Source organism: Manihot esculenta, chromosome 9, assembly GCF_001659605.2.
Source record: "Manihot esculenta cultivar AM560-2 chromosome 9, M.esculenta_v8, whole genome shotgun sequence".
NCBI lineage: Eukaryota > Viridiplantae > Streptophyta > Magnoliopsida > Malpighiales > Euphorbiaceae > Manihot > Manihot esculenta.
In genome coordinates, this window is record NC_035169.2 from 20,043,289 (window position 1) to 20,062,157 (window position 18,869).

Below are 18,869 nucleotides of genomic sequence, written 5' to 3' on the forward strand. Positions count from 1 at the left end.
GGTATGGGTAGCACCTTGGGCAGCAAGGACATCAACTTGGGTAGCAAGGAAGACCTAGGGCAGCATCTAAATCCTATATAAGCATCTCTTCAAGGCTACTGCACCTCTCTTCTCCCTTCACTCTTCAATCCGGCGCTCTCCTCTCTTCTCCACCACCATTCGGTTCTTCTTTTTCTTCTTATTTTGAAATTCTTCAAGAATCCTTTTCCTTTATTGAAGAAGCCAAATCTTTAGAAGATGTACATTCAAATTTAAAATTCGAATTCAGCTTCTCAAAAAGAGGCTCCACCTCATCAATGCAAGGCATGGGCGGCATGGGTAGCACCTTGGGCAGCAAGGAAGACCTAGGGCAGCATCTAAATCCTATATAAGCATCTCTTCAAGGCTACTGCACCTCTCTTCTCCCTTCACTCTTCAATCTGGCGCTCTCCTCTCTTCTCCACCACCATTCGGTTCTTCTTTTTCTTCTTATTTTCATTTATTTTCTATTTTATTTCAGCCATGAGAGGCTGAAACCTTTAATTCTAGTTGAAGATTAGGTGAAACCTTGGTTGTTTTATGGATTGGGAGATCTGAACATATATTGTTATCTTTGATTTATTCAATATTTATGCAATTTCATGCTTGATTCCATTATTGCTTTGTTGTTTAGATCTACGTTGATTCTTGATTGCAAAGTAATAATTTGTTAGTTTGAGTACTTTAAGTCCGTAATTGCTTAGATTATTCAAACATAAGAATACTTGGTGTAAAAACTAAGGAGATGGCATAATTTGGCAATATCACCATATGTTTGGGTAGGTAGGATTAGATCTCTCTATTTCTTAATGCAATTGACAGTTGTTTTGATGCCTAAGGCCCAAGGGCGTTCCTTGGCAACTTGTTGATTAGTGATTAATTAGAGGACATTTCCTAATTGGTTTATGATTAAGGAGAGATATGGTAGTGAGAAGCGTTTTTTATCTCCATAACTAATCTATTGAATCAATCAAAAGAACCTAAGTGTCAATGATCAATCCCAACAACTAAAGTGGATCCGATTCTTCAACTAGAGCCTTCTCATTATTGATTTGTCTTTACTTTTATTATTCGTTTACTTTATTGCTCTCTCTATTAGTTTAACTGAATAAATCTCAAACCCCCTCTTTTTTCCTTTACTTGCTGATAGAGCATAATTTAGCCCATTTTATCATGATATTATTGATGTTAATTTACATGTTTTCTGCTTAATTTAGTGCTTTTGATATTATTTTGCAAAAAATGGTGTAAAGAGACATTTTGGAAAAAATACCCTTAAAATTGCCTTAATTGGAGCAATAGAGAGCAAGTATGCCAAGTTGAAATCAAGTGAAGCTAAATAAGGAAAGTGGCAAATAAAGAAAGTGCATTCAGCCAAAGCAATTTGAATTTCAAATTTCAAATCTCCAAGAAGCCTTTTCCTTACTCAAGAAACCAAATCCCAAGTTGCCATAAATGAAGAGCCAAATAAGGAAAGTATTTTGAATTTCTAATCTTCAAGATTCATATTCAAATTTTGAATTTCAAATTCCAGCTAATTAAGGAAGCTAAATTCAAAGATCACATGCTTGCCAACTCATACTTTGCACATTCAAAATTCAAATTGCAAAGAGAGGCTCCACCTTCCTTATTTGTGCATGGGCAGCAAGGAAAGAGTGAAGAGGAAATTGGGCAGCAACTCAACACATGGGTAGCATCTTGGAGACAAATGGGCAGCAAGTAAGAGCAAGGACCCCACTCCTTGCTTTTGAAGACCAAGCACACGCCTCCCCCACTTCACATGTGCATGGGCGGCACAACTTGTGCAAGCAAACGTGGACAGCACTTGGGCAGCCACTTGAAGACACTTGGGCAGCAAGCAAGAAGACCTAGGCAGCATCTTAAATCCCATATAAAAGCCTCCTTAAGTGGCCGGCACCAAGGACTCCTCTCTTCTAAGATTCGGCCACCATCTCCACAAGGCTCTCCATCTTTGGTTCTTCTTCATCTTTTGTTCTTTTCTTTTATTTTCTGTTTTGGTTCAGCCATGAGTTGCTGAAACCTTTTTATCTAGTTGAAGATTGGTTGAAACTAAAGTTGTTTAATGGATTGTGAGATCTAAATATAAACTGTTTGTCTTTGATTGGTTCAATATTCATGCAATTTCATGCTTGATTTTATTATTGCTTTGTGTTTTGATCAAATTGGCCAATTGATTCTTAATTGCAAGGTAATATACTGTTGGTTTGGATAATTTTAAGTCCGTAATTGGTGGAATTGTTCAAACATAAGAACACTTGGTGTAAAACTAAGGAAATTGTGTGATCTAGCAACATCTCATGCGTTTGAGTTGCTAGGATTGGATCTCTCTATTTCTTCATGCAATTAACAATTGTTTGATACCTAAGGCCCAAGGACGTTCCTTGGCAATTTGTTAATTAGTAATTAATTAGAGGACATTCCCTAATTGGTTTAATCATAAGGAGAGACATGGTGATGAGAAGCGTTTTCCATCCCCATAACTAATCTATTGAATCAATCAAAACAACATAAGCTTCAATGATCAATCTAAACAACTGAAGTGGATCCAACTCTTCAACTAGACCTTTCTCATATTTGATTTATCTTTATTTTAATTTTTCGCTATTCAATTGCTTTCAGTAGTTGTTTAATCAAATCAATCTCAAACCCCCCCTTTTTTACTTTTATTGCACTTTACTTCTATTCCGCTTTCAGATAATTACTTTCAGTTTCTCATTCGGTTAAGTCTCTTGATCTTGTTGAGATAAATAGATAAGTTTTCAATTCTCTGTGGATTCGATCCTTTACCACTATCTGCAGTAGTAATATTGTTGATAACCGAAAAGGTTATTTTTGACCGGTTTCGACAACCGTGAGTCAAAAATTGGCGCCGTTGCTGGGAAATTGATTTAACTTGTTTATTTTTCTTTCATGACCAGATCTGAACGTAGGGAAACTCTGCCTTACGATCCAGAAATTGAATGCACCATCAGGAGACTAGGTAAGCAAGCCATTCGGTCTGAAGAGCCAACCGAAGCTGAACCTGCGCCTGAAGACCATCCTTGTGCAGAACCTTCATCTGAAACACCTCAATCGCACCACCAAGCCCCTGAAATGGCAGAAAACGTGGCACAACCTGCTGCCCCTAATGGACATGCTGTCCATGAGGAAATTATACACCAAAATCCAGCTATGAGAGCCCCAGTGCCAAGAGAAAGAACCATGAGAGAATTGACAACATCTTTAGGTGATCAAGCACCTCTTTGCATCACCTATCCGCCTCTGACAGTTCCCTTTGAACTGAAAACAGGTTTGATTCATCTTCTTCCTAAATTTAGAGGATTAGAAAATGAAAATCCACACAAGCACTTGAAAGAGTTCAATATTGTCTGTTCATCTATGAGACCTCAAGGTATTTCTGAAGATCATGTTAAGTTAAGAGCTTTTCCTTTTTCACTTGATGATTATGCTAAGGATTGGTTGTTTTACTTACCACCTGGATCTATTACTTCTTAGGATGATATGGCAATAACTTTCTTAAACAAATATTTCCCAACTTCTAAGTCCATTGGCATAAGAAGAGAAATCAGTAGCATAAGACAGAAACCATCTGAAGATTTATATGATTATTAGGAAAGGTTTAAAAGATTGTATACAGGTTGCCCCCAACATGATATTTCAGATAAGGCACTCATAGAATTCTTCTATGGAGGATTTCTTTCATCAGAAAGGAGATTCATTGATGTAGCCTGTGGAGGATCCATTGTAGACAAGGCACCTAGGGAGATGAGAGAGTTGATCTCCACACTTGCAGCCTCATCTAGGCAATATGGAGAAGAAAAACAACTGCAAAGAGGAGCCAATGAGGTAAGTACTTCTGACCTAGCTCCTATACTTTCTGAACTGACATCTGTTATAAAAAATATTGCCATAGGACAAGCTCAGCCATCCCAGCCACCTCGGCCATATGGGATTTGTGCATATGTGGGACATCCAACTGACCAATGTCCAACTATTCAAGAAGACAGCCAGCAAGTCAATGCCATTGGGGGATACAACAACCAGGTAAGACATGATCCCTATTCTAACACTTACAATCCAGGTTGGAGAGACCACTCCAACTTCAGCTATGGGAGAGCTAACAATTATCAGAACTACCAAAGAAATCAAGTTCAACCAGCGCCTCCAAGTTCCAACATTACCCTTGATGAGGTAGTAAAGACTTTGCAAAGCCTCCAACGGCAGGTAGGGCAATTGGCCACCTCCATGAGCAAGCTAGAATCCCAAGGTAAGCTCCCTTCTCAAACTGAAACTAATCCCAGACAGAATGTGAGTGCCATTACATTGAGAAGTGGGAAAGAGCTTAAAGATGCCAAACATGAGGAAGAGAAGCAAGTTGCGTATGAGCCAGAGGTTTTAGCTAAAACCATTCCTATACAAGCTGAAACCATTCCTGCGCACCACCCACCTGAGCCAACTGGCCGAACTTCATCTGACACCTCTCTTACGTAGAAGGCTGATCAACAGGTACATTTTCTGATTCCACCTCCTTTTCCAAAGAGATTTTAAAGAACACAGAAAGAAAAAGAAGAAAAGGAGATTCTAGACACCTTCAGAAAAGTGGAGATCAATATACCTCTGCTAGATGCTATTAAGTAGATTTTCAGGTACGCAAAATTTCTAAAAGAACTGTGTACCAATAGAAGAAAGCTTGCTGAAAGAGAGAAAGTAAGTGTAGGTGAAGTTGTTACTGCTGTGATTAAAAGGGAACTCCCAACTAAATGCAAAGATAAAGGCATGTTTGCAATTTCTTGTAAAATAGGAAATGTTGGAATAAAGAAAGCTATGTGTGATTTTGGTGCATCCATAAATGTTATGCCCCTTGCCGTTTATAATTTTTTGAATACAGGTGCACTGAAAGACACAAGAGTTGTGATTCAACTAGCTGATAGATCTATGGTTTACCCCATAGGTGTTCTAGAAGATGTTCTAGTACAAGTAGATGAACTTGTTTTTCCTGCAGACTTTTATGTGATTGATACAAAGGAAGACAGTTGCAACACTACTTCTAACATCCTTCTTGGACGTCCTTTCTTGAGTACTGCTAGGACTAAGATTGATGTGCATGATGGCACCTTGACTATGGAGTTTGAAGGGGAAGTCGTTAAATTTAATGTCTATGATGCTATGAAATATCCACATGATATATCCCCTGTTTATGGTCTTGATATTATTGATTGCTTGAGTCAGGATATCTTTGATGAGAATCAAGCTGAAATGCTAACCAATGATTTTTGCAGGGAGACTGACCAAGTAAATGTAGAGAGCTAGAAAGAGCCAAAACTGAAGGAAACAGTCTGCAGCATCCAACAGGTGAACTACAGACAACCACAGGAAGTACAAAAATTGATTACACCACTTCAGCTTGGTGCGCAAATCATTCCTGCGCAGAAAGATGAGCCTGAAAGCCTTTCAGGCGCGTCTCTTCAGCTTCCATCGCAAATAAGCCCTTCCAGTCCTCCATTGCAGTCCACTCATGCGCAAGATGAAGAAACTGAACCCAATTCAGCCATGAGCCCAATGCAGACTCCTTTGCAGCACCTTTCAAAATCTAAAAAAGGTGAGACTGACTTCTTTAAATAGATCTTTCATGCCCAAGCTGATGATCCATGGTACGCAGACATGGTGAACTACCTGGCCACAGGTAACTTGCCTTCTGACATGCCCAAGCACACCAGAGATAAAATAAAGAAAGATTCAAAATACTATGTTTGGGATGAGCCATATTTGTGGAAACATTGTACTGACCAAATGATAAGGAGATGTATTCCAGACCAAGAAATAGCTTCAGTTCTTACATTTTGTCATTCATATAGTTGTGGTGGGCACTTTGGCCCAAGAAAGACTGCTCACAAAATACTTGAAAGTGGCCTGTTTTCGCCCACTATTTTTCGAGATGCTTTTCTGTTTTGCAGATCATGTGCTAGGTGCCAACAGACTGAAAATTTGAGCAACAGAAATCAAATGCCACAAAACCCCATCATGGTCTGTGAGGTATTTGATGTGTGGGGCATAGACTTCATGGGACCATTTCCACCATCCTTTGGATACACCTACATCATCCTTGCAGTAGACTATGTGTCCAAATGGGTGGAAGCCAGAGCAACAAAGACTGATTGTAATACCCGGCTAGACTCCGGTATCGGAATCCCTACCGTCTGGTGGGACCTCGGATGTCAGAAACCTCTAGAAGGGTAAAACTATGATTTTATGAAATGTTTTCATGTATTTCATGTTTTTAAGTAAGAAATTAAATGAGTTTTTGCATGAAAATTCTTTAAAGGAAAACCCAGGTTCGGCCGCCGAAAGACAAGTTCGGCCGCCGAACATGCATGTGATTAGGAGGCACGTTAGGCCCCCGAAAGCATGAGTGAGGGAAGTCCAGGTTCGGCCGCCGAACATGGCATGCATGCGGAGGCACATTCGGCCCCCGAACGTGGCCTGGCCAGCCACTATAAAAGGGTCCCTTAGGTCCGCACGGGCGAGCTTTTTTCTCCTTCGTTGTCGGCCAAGGTGAGTCTCTGCCGCTCCTCCCTCGATCTTGAGTGTTTTCTCTAGATCTTTCATGGTTTTAACGGGTTTTAACTACTGTTTTGAAGATTTGTGAGTAAAGAGCAAGTTTTGGGTATTTGGAGGTTCAAAGAGTTTAATCTCTCCATCTCCAAGCTAGGATCGCCTTTCCTCTCGTTTCTTCAAGAGGTAAGCTCGGATCCACCCTAGTTATGTGTTTTAAACAAGCTTTAGGTTGATTTATGGGTAGAAATGCATGTTTAAGCTTATTGATGAGTTTATGGGTTTTGATGCTTTGATGAACAATGTATGTTGATGTTTGTGTGTTTGGAGTGTTGTAGTTGGGGTATGTGATAGTTTGAGACCCCTAGGTGAGAAGTATGAGGTGTATGCATGTGTAGAAACAAGTTTATGCATGTTTTGAGGCATTTTGGAGGCTGTGGACACAAGGGAGCCGAGTTTCTGCCCTTCGGCAGAAACTCAGGTTTGGCCGCCGAAGTAACTTTCGGCCGCCGAACCCCCTTGTGGAGGCAGTTTCGGCTGCCGAAGCCTGCCCCCGAAACTCAAGTTTCGTCTCTGTCTGGGAGGTTCGGCCGCCGAAAGTGCCGCCGAACCTGCATGACTTTCGGCTGCAGAGGGACTTTCGGCCGCCGAACCTGCCGCCGAAAGTGCCCTGTTCAGCCATTTCTTGCATGTTTTCATGTGATGATTTCAGGATGTTTTAGGGGGTTTTTGGGGAGTATTTTAGAGTCATGTTCATGTATGTTTGGTGCCTCATTTGAAGTCCACCTGTGTAGGTTCGGACCCGAGGAACCGAGACCCCCGGTTGTGAGATAGTTGTTCAGAGTTCGTTGCTAAAGCTTCAGTTACCATGTGAGTGGAACACCCCCTTAAGTTTTAAAGTAAATGAATAAATGAATGAATCATAAAGCATTGCCCATGCATCATTATGCCATGCAATATTAGGTTGTTTGCATTAGAATTCACGAATATGTTGCATTGCATACTTTGTTGTTGATGTGGATGAATGTTGAATGATCCATTAGCTCTTGCATGTCATGATAGCCTATGTGAGTCCAGGTGTGCCTGCTACGGCTCTACGCCCCTGGCACTATGAAAGATTATGGAAGTCCGGGTGTGCCTGCTACGGCTCTACGCCCCCGGCATGTATAAGTAAGAAAGATAGGGGCTAAATGGTGACAAGTTCATCCTTGTTGTGAAATGTTTGTGTTATGGCGCATACATGAAAGCATGAATAAGAAAAAGAAAGAAAAAGTTATATGATAATAACAATAATAAAAAAATGAATAATAATATACCTAAAAATGGAGGAATTAAAACAAATGTTTTTAGTTTCTGCTCACTGGGCTCTAGTAGCTCACCCCACTCCCTTTATCCCCAGAGTTGCAGGTACAGGATAGATCAAGAAGTCGGCTAGAGTGAAGTCAAGCCTTGTACGTTGTAATAGATAGTAGTGGACATGAACATGATGTAATGAGTATTTATGACCATGTACTGTAATGAATGATTTGATGATGTATTGAGGATTATAGTAGTGCTTGACCTAGAGGTGTGTGAATCCCCATTATGTACAGAGTGTTTAATGAGTAATGATGTTAATGACCATGATTATCCAAGCTGATATGTATGATGATGATACCCCATTGGAGTATTTGATGAGGACTCCAGTGTGGGGTTTATGTATGATTTTGTGCATGCACAGGTTTTGCTTGGATAAGAGAAAAGAAAATTTTTTTACAGATCATGTATATGTTGTTATGTATGGGATTCCACAGGTTTACAGGAGGTATGTAGGCTTGCTACGGGTCCCGGCGGCCTTAAGCCGATCTGGATCCTAGCGCCGGTAACGGGTCGGATTTCCGGGTCGTTACAGAGTGGTATCAGAGCCCTAGGTTCATATGATCGGACCTAGAGTGTCGGGCTCATAGAGGTTATAGAAGGTCAAGCACAATAGGAAAAGATCATGTCCACTAGGATAGGATGTGGAGTCCTGTCTTGCATGATGATATGATATGCCATGATGATATGCATGTGCATAAATGCTATGATGTGATGCTATGTATGTGATGAGGGTTCATGTGTTTCCACATGAACCATATGATGCTAATGATTGTTTATGCTATGTGCTGTTTTTCAGAAGATAGAATGAGAGGAACTCGTCGATCTGCACGATTGACTGGAGTGCCACCTCAGGACGAAGGCGCTGATGCCCGTCCTTCAGCTTTGCCTAGGGCAATGTCCAGTAGGTCCAACAGAGACAGAGTAGCTAGAGACCCTAGAAGGTCTCTGGATCTGGGTAGAAGCAGATCAGTAAGGGGAACAGTGCAGGGAGGAATGTCTGAGGATATGGAAGTAGATCAGAGGAGGGATGGCAGTCTCGGTGTGAGCATGCCGGAAGAGGGCATGGGAGAATCAGAAGGAGGCACTCAGGCCTCGAGTTATGTCCAGCCACATCACTACCCACCCTATTCACACCATCCAGGGTATTCGATGGGAGGTACATCGGATTACCCCAGTTTTAGCCCTTATCCTCCACATATGCCATACCCACCTTACTACCCACCATACTCTCAGTACCCCATGTACCCACCTCCACCTCCCTATACCAGTACAACAAACCCTACCCCAGGGGATGTTGTACCTCCACCACCACCAGTACCTACTGTCCCGGAAACACAAGTACCCAAACCTACCTCATCTGGAGGGAGCAAGGTCAAGATGACCGATTATATGAAGCTGGGTGCTCCCCAGTTTGAAACCGGTGATGATCCGTTCGTGTATTTGGAGCGGGTCAAGGCAATTACAGATGAGATAGGGGCTGATGACAGTAGAGCCATTCAGATGGCCGGGTTCACGCTTAAGTGCAAGAAGGCACGGGAGTGGTTCAAGAATTATGTGAACCCGAGAGTGGACAGCATGAATTGGGAAGAGTTTGCAAACGAGTTTGCAGGATGGGCTTTCCCTGATAGTTCAAGGGAATTGAAGATGATAGAATTCGAGCAGTTGAGGCAAACTGATGACATGAGTATAGATGAGTACACAGACAGGTTCCTGGAGTTGTTGCCATATGCTGGGCTGAATTTGGACACAGATCAAAAGAAGTCAAGGAGATATATTATGAGGCTGCACTCCAGGTATTCCTCTTTGATACAGTCAGCAGAGAGGGAGAGTTTCCATGCCATAGTAGATATGGCTAGGAGAATGGAGGCTAGTGCTATCGTTGAGGGGAAGGTAAAACAGTCAGTGGCACAGTCTTCTGGTTCCAAGACCCCAGGTGGGGAAAGGTTAGACTCTTCTTCTCTGAGTGCAGCAGTTGCAGGCAGTAAGAAGTGGGACAGATGCCACAGAAAATCTAAGAAGAATAAATTCTGGAACAAGATCAAGTCAGGTCTGGGTTTAGGCAGTGGCTCAAGCTCTGGCGCAGAGGTTACAGCATGTATGAGATGTGGGAGACCACACAAGGGAGTATGTCTGGCAGGGACAAACACATGTTTCAGGTGCGGACAGGCGGGTCATTTGGCTCGAGATTGTCCTAGAGCAGCCTTTGCAGCACCGTCTCAGCAGACAGCCTCCGGCAGTGTGGTGCAGCCAGTAGCTCCAGCCGCAACACAGGCCAGTGGCAGAGGCAGAGGGAGAGGGTCAGCCTCTTCATCAGCAGGATACAGAGGTGAAGGTCCATCAGCTCCGGCACGGATCTTCACTATGACTCAGCAGGAGGCCAACACATCCAACACCGTGGTGGCAGGTAATCTCATCATTGGTTGTTCTGATGTGTATGCCTTAATGGACCCGGGTGCATCTCATTCTTTTATTGCTCCGAGAGTCGTGGAGAGGGTAGGATTGATGGTCTCTGGGTTAGAGTGTCCCCTATGGGTCAGTGGACCCAAGTGTGACCCGTCAGTGGCAGAGGCAGTCTGCCAATGTAGTCCAGTTTTCATAGAGGGAAGATGCCTTTCCGCCGACCTCGTGGTTCTAGATTTGACAGATTTTGACGTCATTCTAGGGATGGATTGGTTATCGACCCATGGTGCTACCTTGGACTGTAGAGACAAGGTAGTCAGATTTAGAGATCAGGATGGGTCAGAGGTCGTCTTCAGAGGAGACAAGAGGGGTACACCTAGAGGTCTGATCTCAGCTCTTCAGGCTCGTAGGTTGCTTAGGAGGGGATGTCAGGGGTTTCTAGCTCATGTGAGGGAGTTAGATAGTCATGTCAGAGAGCCCGCCTCAGTGCCTGTGGTGAGTGAGTTCTTAGATGTTTTCCCAGACGAGGTGCCAGGGTTACCACCTGCTAGGGAGATAGAGTTCGAGATTGAGTTAATGCCTGGTACCAGACCGATCTCTATCCCTCCCTACAGGATGGCACCAGCTGAACTGAAAGAACTGAAGGAACAGTTGCAAGAGCTGGTAGATAAGGGTTTCATCCGACCGAGTACTTCACCTTGGGGTGCTCCGGTTTTGTTTGTGAGGAAGAAGGATGGATCCCTCAGACTTTGTATCGACTACAGACAGTTGAACAAGGTCACTACCAAGAACAAGTACCCTTTACCGAGGATCGACGATCTATTCGACCAGCTAGCAGGAGCAGGTTGTTTCTCCAAAATAGATCTGAGATCAGGGTACCATCAGTTGAGGATAAGGAATGAAGATGTATCGAAGACAGCTTTCAGGACCAGGTATGGGCACTATGAGTTCCTTGTGATGCCGTTTGGGCTGACCAACGCCCCTGCAGCATTCATGGACCTCATGAACAGAGTATTCAGTCAGTATCTGGATCACTTCATTATTGTCTTCATAGATGATATCTTAGTGTATTCCAGAAATGCAGAGGAGCATGCCCATCACCTGAGGACAGTTTTGCAGACCTTGAGAGAGCATGGCTTGTATGCCAAGTTCTCCAAGTGTGAGTTTTGGCTTAGGAGCATTTCATTCTTGGGGCACGTTGTGTCAGAACAGGGTATTGAAGTAGACCCCAAGAAGGTAGAGGCTGTAGCTAACTGGCCTAGACCCACCACAGTGACCGAGATCAAAAGTTTTCTGGGTTTAGCAGGTTACTACAGGAGGTTCGTTCAGGACTTCTCAAAGATTGCTGCTCCTATGACCAAATTGACAAAGAAGAATCAGAAGTTCATATGGACCGATCAGTGTGAGGAAAGCTTTGAGGAGCTAAAGAGGAGGTTGACTTCAGCACCGGTGTTAGCTCTGCCAAGAAGTGATGATGACTTCTCAGTATATTGTGATGCGTCCCGTGTGGGACTGGGTTGTGTGCTAATGCAGAATGAGAGGGTGATCGCTTATGCTTCTAGGCAGCTGAAGAAGCATGAGCTGAATTACCCCACACACGATCTTGAGATGGCAGCAGTCATCTTTGCACTCAAGATGTGGAGGCATTACCTCTATGGGGTAAAATGTGAGATCTTCACAGATCATAAGAGCCTGCAGCACATCTTGAGTCAGAGAGATTTGAATTTGAGGCAGAGGAGATGGGTAGAGCTGTTGAGTGACTATGATTGCAAGATTCAGTACCATCCGGGTAAGGCGAATGTTGTGGCAGACGCCCTAAGCCGGAAATCACTCGGCAGTCTATCCCACGTTTCAGCAGAGAGGAGGCCGGTGGTGAAGGAGTTCCACAGACTTATGAGTGAGGGATTACAGTTGGAGTTGTCGGGCACAGGTGCCTTAGTGGCTCAGATGAGAGTGACACCCGTGTTTCTGGAGCAGGTAGCTCAGAAACAGCATGAGGACCCAGAGTTGGTCAGGATAGCCAGAACGGTTCAGTCAGGCCAGAGTAATGAGTTCAAGTTTGATGATAAGGGGATCCTCCGCTACGGGAACAGATTATGTGTGCCAGATGACATTGGTCTGAAGGGAGATATTATGGGGGAAGCCCATAATACCAGGTATAGTGTTCACCCTGGAGCCACCAAGATGTATCAGGATCTGAAGAGAGTGTATTGGTGGCCAGCTATGAAGAAGGACGTGGCACTGTTCGTGTCAGCCTGCGATGTGTGTCAGAGGGTGAAACTAGAGCATCAGAAGCCGACTGGAATGTTGAATCCACTACCGATTCCAGAGTGGAAATGGGAGAATATAGCTATGGACTTCGTAGTGGGGTTACCGGCGACGTCCAACAGATTGGACTCCATATGGGTGATTGTGGACAGACTCACCAAATCTGCTCACTTCATCCCTGTCAGGAGTGGTTACTCTGTGGACAAGTTGGCGCAGGTGTACGTAGATGAGATTGTCAGACTGCATGGGGTCCCGGTATCTATAGTGTCAGATAGAGGGCCCCAGTTCACCTCCAGGTTTTGGCGGAGTCTGCAGAACGCTATGGGTACCAGATTAGACTTCAGTACTGCTTTCCACCCACAGACAGACGGACAGTCAGAGAGGACCATCCAGACAATAGAGGATATGCTCAGAATGTGTGTGCTAGATTTTGGCGGTTCTTGGAGGCAGCATCTACCTTTGGTGGAGTTTGCCTACAATAACAGCTATCATGCTAGCATAGGGATGGCTCCATATGAAGCTTTGTATGGGAGGAAGTGCAGATCACCTATCTGCTGGGAGGAAGTAGGAGAGAGGACTCTTGCGGGTCCGGAGTTAGTAGAGCTTACCAGCAGGGTGGTACCCATAATCAGAGAGAGGATCAAGACTGCTGCTAGTCGGCAGAAGAGTTATGCAGATGTCCGCAGAAGACAGCTAGAGTTTCAGGAGGGGGACTTGGTTTTGCTCAAGGTGTCTCCTATGAAAGGAGTGGTTCGGTTCGGGAAGAAGGGTAAGTTAGCTCCACGGTACATCGGTCCTTTCGAGGTGCTTCAGAGGGTCGGTAATGTGTCGTACAAGCTAGACTTGCCTGCTTCGATGGAGAGAATCCATCCGGTTTTCCATGTTTCTCTGTTACGGAAGTACGTGTCAGATCCGAGCAAGGTTCTTAGTGAGCCTGATGTAGAGATCCAAGAGGATCTCACCTATGTAGAATAGCCAGTGCGGATCCTAGACACTCAGATCAGAAAGCTGAGGAACAAGGAAATTCCGATGGTGAAAGTCCTTTGGAACCACCACAATATTGAAGAATGCACCTGGGAGACACGGGAGTCCATGCTCCAGCAATACCCCCATCTGTTTTGAGGTGAGTGTTAGTTGTTCTATGTGTTGCATGTATGCTATGTTGTATGTTATGATTGATGCCATGCTTTGTATGTTAGTTGAGGAACATTCGGGGACGAATGTTCTTAAGGGGGGGAGAATGTAATACCCGGCTAGACTCCGGTATCGGAATCCCTACCGTCTGGTGGGACCTCGGATGTCGGAAACCTCTAGAAGGGTAAAACTATGATTTTATGAAATGTTTTCATGTATTTCATGTTTTTAAGTAAGAAATTAAATGAGTTTTTGCATGAAAATTCTTTAAAGGAAAACCCAGGTTCGGCCGCCGAAAGACAAGTTCGGCCGCCGAACATGCATGTGATTAGGAGGCACGTTAGGCCCCCGAAAGCATGAGTGAGGGAAGTCCAGGTTCGGCCGCCGAACCTCATGTTCGGCCGCCGAACATGGCATGCATGCGGAGGCACATTCGGCCCCCGAACGTGGCCTGGCCAGCCACTATAAAAGGGTCCCTTAGGTCCGCACGGGCGAGCTTTTTTCTCCTTCGTTGTCGGCCAAGGTGAGTCTCTGCCGCTCCTCCCTCGATCTTGAGTGTTTTCTCTAGATCTTTCATGGTTTTAACGGGTTTTAACTACTGTTTTGAAGATTTGTGAGTAAAGAGCAAGTTTTGGGTATTTGGAGGTTCAAAGAGTTCAATCTCTCCATCTCCAAGCTAGGATCGCCTTTCCTCTCGTTTCTTCAAGAGGTAAGCTCGGATCCACCCTAGTTATGTGTTTTAAACAAGCTTTAGGTTGATTTATGGGTAGAAATGCATGTTTAAGCTTATTGATGAGTTTATGGGTTTTGATGCTTTGATGAACAATGTATGTTGATGTTTGTGTGTTTGGAGTGTTGTAGTTGGGGTATGTGATAGTTTGAGACCCCTAGGTGAGAAGTATGAGGTGTATGCATGTGTAGAAACAAGTTTATGCATGTTTTGAGGCGTTTTGGAGGCTGTGGACACAAGGGAGCCGAGTTTCTGCCCTTCGGCAGAAACTCAGGTTCGGCCGCCGAAGTAACTTTCGGCCGCCGAACCCCCTTGTGGAGGCAGTTTCGGCTGCCGAAGCCTGCCCCCGAAACTCAAGTTTCGTCTCTGTCTGGGAGGTTCGGCCGCCGAAAGTGCCGCCGAACCTGCATGACTTTCGGCTGCAGAGGGACTTTCGGCCGCCGAACCTGCCGCCGAAAGTGCCCTGTTCAGCCATTTCTTGCATGTTTTCATGTGATGATTTCAGGATGTTTTAGGGGGTTTTTGGGGAGTATTTTAGAGTCATGTTCATGTATGTTTGGTGCCTCATTTGAAGTCCACCTGTGTAGGTTCGGACCCGAGGAACCGAGACCCCCGGTTGTGAGATAGTTGTTCAGAGTTCGTTGCTAAAGCTTCAGTTACCATGTGAGTGGAACACCCCCTTAAGTTTTAAAGTAAATGAATAAATGAATGAATCATAAAGCATTGCCCATGCATCATTATGCCATGCAATATTAGGTTGTTTGCATTAGAATTCACGAATATGTTGCATTGCATACTTTGTTGTTGATGTGGATGAATGTTGAATGATCCATTAGCCCTTGCATGTCATGATAGCCTATGTGAGTCCAGGTGTGCCTGCTACGGCTCTACGCCCCTGGCACTATGAAAGATTATGGAAGTCCGGGTGTGCCTGCTACGGCTCTACGCCCCCGGCATGTATAAGTAAGAAAGATAGGGGCTAAATGGTGACAAGTTCATCCTTGTTGTGAAATGTTTGTGTTATGGCGCATACATGAAAGCATGAATAAGAAAAAGAAAGAAAAAGTTATATGATAATAACAATAATAAAAAAATGAATAATAATATACCTAAAAATGGAGGAATTAAAACAAATGTTTTTAGTTTCTGCTCACTGGGCTCTAGTAGCTCACCCCACTCCCTTTATCCCCAGAGTTGCAGGTACAGGATAGATCAAGAAGTCGGCTAGAGTGAAGTCAAGCCTTGTACGTTGTAATAGATAGTAGTGGACATGAACATGATGTAATGAGTATTTATGACCATGTACTGTAATGAATGATTTGATGATGTATTGAGGATTATAGTAGTGCTTGACCTAGAGGTGTGTGAATCCCCATTATGTACAGAGTGTTTAATGAGTAATGATGTTAATGACCATGATTATCCAAGCTGATATGTATGATGATGATACCCCATTGGAGTATTTGATGAGGACTCCAGTGTGGGGTTTATGTATGATTTTGTGCATGCACAGGTTTTGCTTGGATAAGAGAAAAGAAAATTTTTTTACAGATCATGTATATGTTGTTATGTATGGGATTCCACAGGTTTACAGGAGGTATGTAGGCTTGCTACGGGTCCCGGCGGCCTTAAGCCGATCTGGATCCTAGCGCCGGTAACGGGTCGGATTTCCGGGTCGTTACACTGATGATGCAAAAACAATAATAGACTTTGTGAAGACCAACATTTTTGCCAGACATGGAGTACCAAAGGCAATCATCAGTGACAGAGGGACCCATTTTTGCAATAAGATAGTGGAAAACCTTCTCAGAAAGCATAATGTGATACATAGAACATCCACAGCCTATCATCCTCAGACAAATGGGCAAGCTGAAGTGTCCAACAGAGAAATCAAGGCCATCTTAGAAAAGACAGTTTCCCCCAACCGAAAGGACTGGAGTGCACGTCTGGAAGATGCCTTATGGGCCTACAGAACAGCCTACAAGACCCTCATAGGTATGTCTCCTTACAGATTGGTCTATGGAAAAGCTTATCATCTTCCAGTTGAACTTGAACACAAGGCATATTGGGCTATAAAGAATTGCAACATGGACCTTAAGGAAGCTGGACACCATCGCAAGTTGCAACTGCAAGAGCTAGAGAAAATAAGACGAGATGCATATGAGACCTCTTGGAACTACAAAGCAAAAACTAAAGCCTCCCATGACAGTCAGATTTCAAGAAAACAATTTGAGGTTGGTGATAAAGTCTTACTCTTTGACTCTCGTTTGAAATTATTTCCAGGAAAGCTACGGTCTAGGTGGATTGGACCATTCATTGTAAAGCATGCTTATCCCTATGGAGCTGTAGACATTCGCAGTATAGAGACAGGAAAGATCTTCAAGGTGAATGGCCATCGCCTAAAACCTTTCTATGAAGGATTCGCAGTGCAAGTAGTAGAAAAAATTCCACTACATCTGTAATACCCAGCTAGACTCCGGTATCGGAATTTCTACCGCCCGGTGGAATCTCGGATGTCGAAAACCTCTAGAAGGGTAAAACCATGTTTTCATAAAATGTTTTAATGTATTTTATGGTTTTAAGCAAGAAAGGAAATTGAGTTTTAAATGAAAAAGACCAAAGAGACATTTCCAGGCTCGGCCGCCGAAAGTGGGATGGTTTAGGGGGGCAAGTTAGGCTTCTGAAAGTTTCAAAGATTCAGCCATCGAACCTCATGTTCGGCCGCCGAACTTGCATGAGTTTTATAGGCACTTTAGGCTGCCGAAAGGTGGTCTGCCAGCCCCTATATAAGAGCTCTATGGCCGAAACGGGCGAGTTTTCTCCCCATTTTCGGCCACGGTGAGTTCTTGCTCTCCCATGGTTCATTTTAGATGTTTTTCCTTCGATCTTTCATGTTTTAACAAGCTTTATGTTGATTTGAAGATATTTGAGCAAAAGAGCGAGTTTTGGAAGCTTGGAGACCAAAGAGTTGAGATCTCTCCCATCTCCAAGTTGGATCGTCTCTCCTCTCGTTCTTCAAGAGGTAAGAGTAGATCCATAGTTCCTTTAATGTTTTAAGTAAGTTTTATGAAGTTTCTTGGGGTAGAAATGCATGTGTAGGTTTATGTGGAGTTTATGGGTTTACTGTGCGTTTATGAACAATGTATGTTGGATATGCATGTTTGATGTGTTGTAGATGGGGTTTAGGATAGTTTGAAGCCCCTAGGAGCTTGTATGCTTGAGTATGCATGTTGTAGAATAGGAAAATGCATGATTGAATGAGTTGGGAGGCGTTTATGCATGTTGAGCTGAGTTTCTACCCTTTGGGAAGAACTCAGGTTCGGCAGCCGAAGGCTCTTTCGGCCGCCGAACCTACCTTTGGTAGCATGTATTGGCTGCCGAACTCTGCCACCGAAAGTGGACTTTCGGCTTTGGAAGGGAGTTTTGGCCGCCGAAGGTGCCGCCGAACATGCATGAGTTTCGTCTCTGGAGGGAACCTTCGGCCGCCGAAAGTGCCGCCGAAGGTGCATGACTTTCGGCTCTGGAGGGCCTTTCGGCTGCCGAACCTGCCGCTGAAAGTGCCCTGTTCAGCCCTCCTTTGCATGATTTATGTGATTATTTTAAGGTGTTTTAGGGGGTTTTTGGGAAGTATTTTAGAGTCATGTTTATGTATGTTAGGTCCCTCATTTGAGTCCACCTGTGTAGGTTCGAACCCGAGGAACCGAGGACCCCAGCAGTGAGTTCAGCTGCTTCTGAGTCTGTTAGAGCTTCAGCCAGAGGTGAGAGGAATAACTCTTTATGTTTTAAAGTAAATAATAAATAAATTCTGAGCATGATACACGCATCATGAATGCCATGAGATATACTAGGGTGCTTGCATTAGAATTCACGAATATGTTGCATTGCATAATATGTTGTTGATGTGGATGAATGTTAGATGATCCTTTAGCCGCACTACATTATGATACGATGTGATACGGTATGGAAGACCAGTGAGGCCCATTCTACGCCCCTGGCACTATGTAAGAGAAAGACCAGTGAGGCCCATTCTACGCTCCTGGCATATTGGAATGTTATGTTATGCATGTAATGTAAGAGAAAGACCAGTGAGGGCCAGTCTACGCCCCTGGCACTATTGGAATGAGTAGTGGGCTATTGGTGACAAGTTCATCCTTGATGTGAATTGTTTGTGATATGTTGCATTTCATAAAAGCATGAAATTTAAATTGAATGTTTAATTATTCTGCTCACTGGGCTTTATAGCTCACCCCTCTCCCTTAACCCTCAGGTTTGCAAGTACAGGGTAGACCAGGAGGTCAGCAGGAGTAGAGTCATGTGTTATGTAATAACTAGATGTGGACATGAATATGTTGTAATGTAAAAGTATGATATAGAAATGTTACGTAAT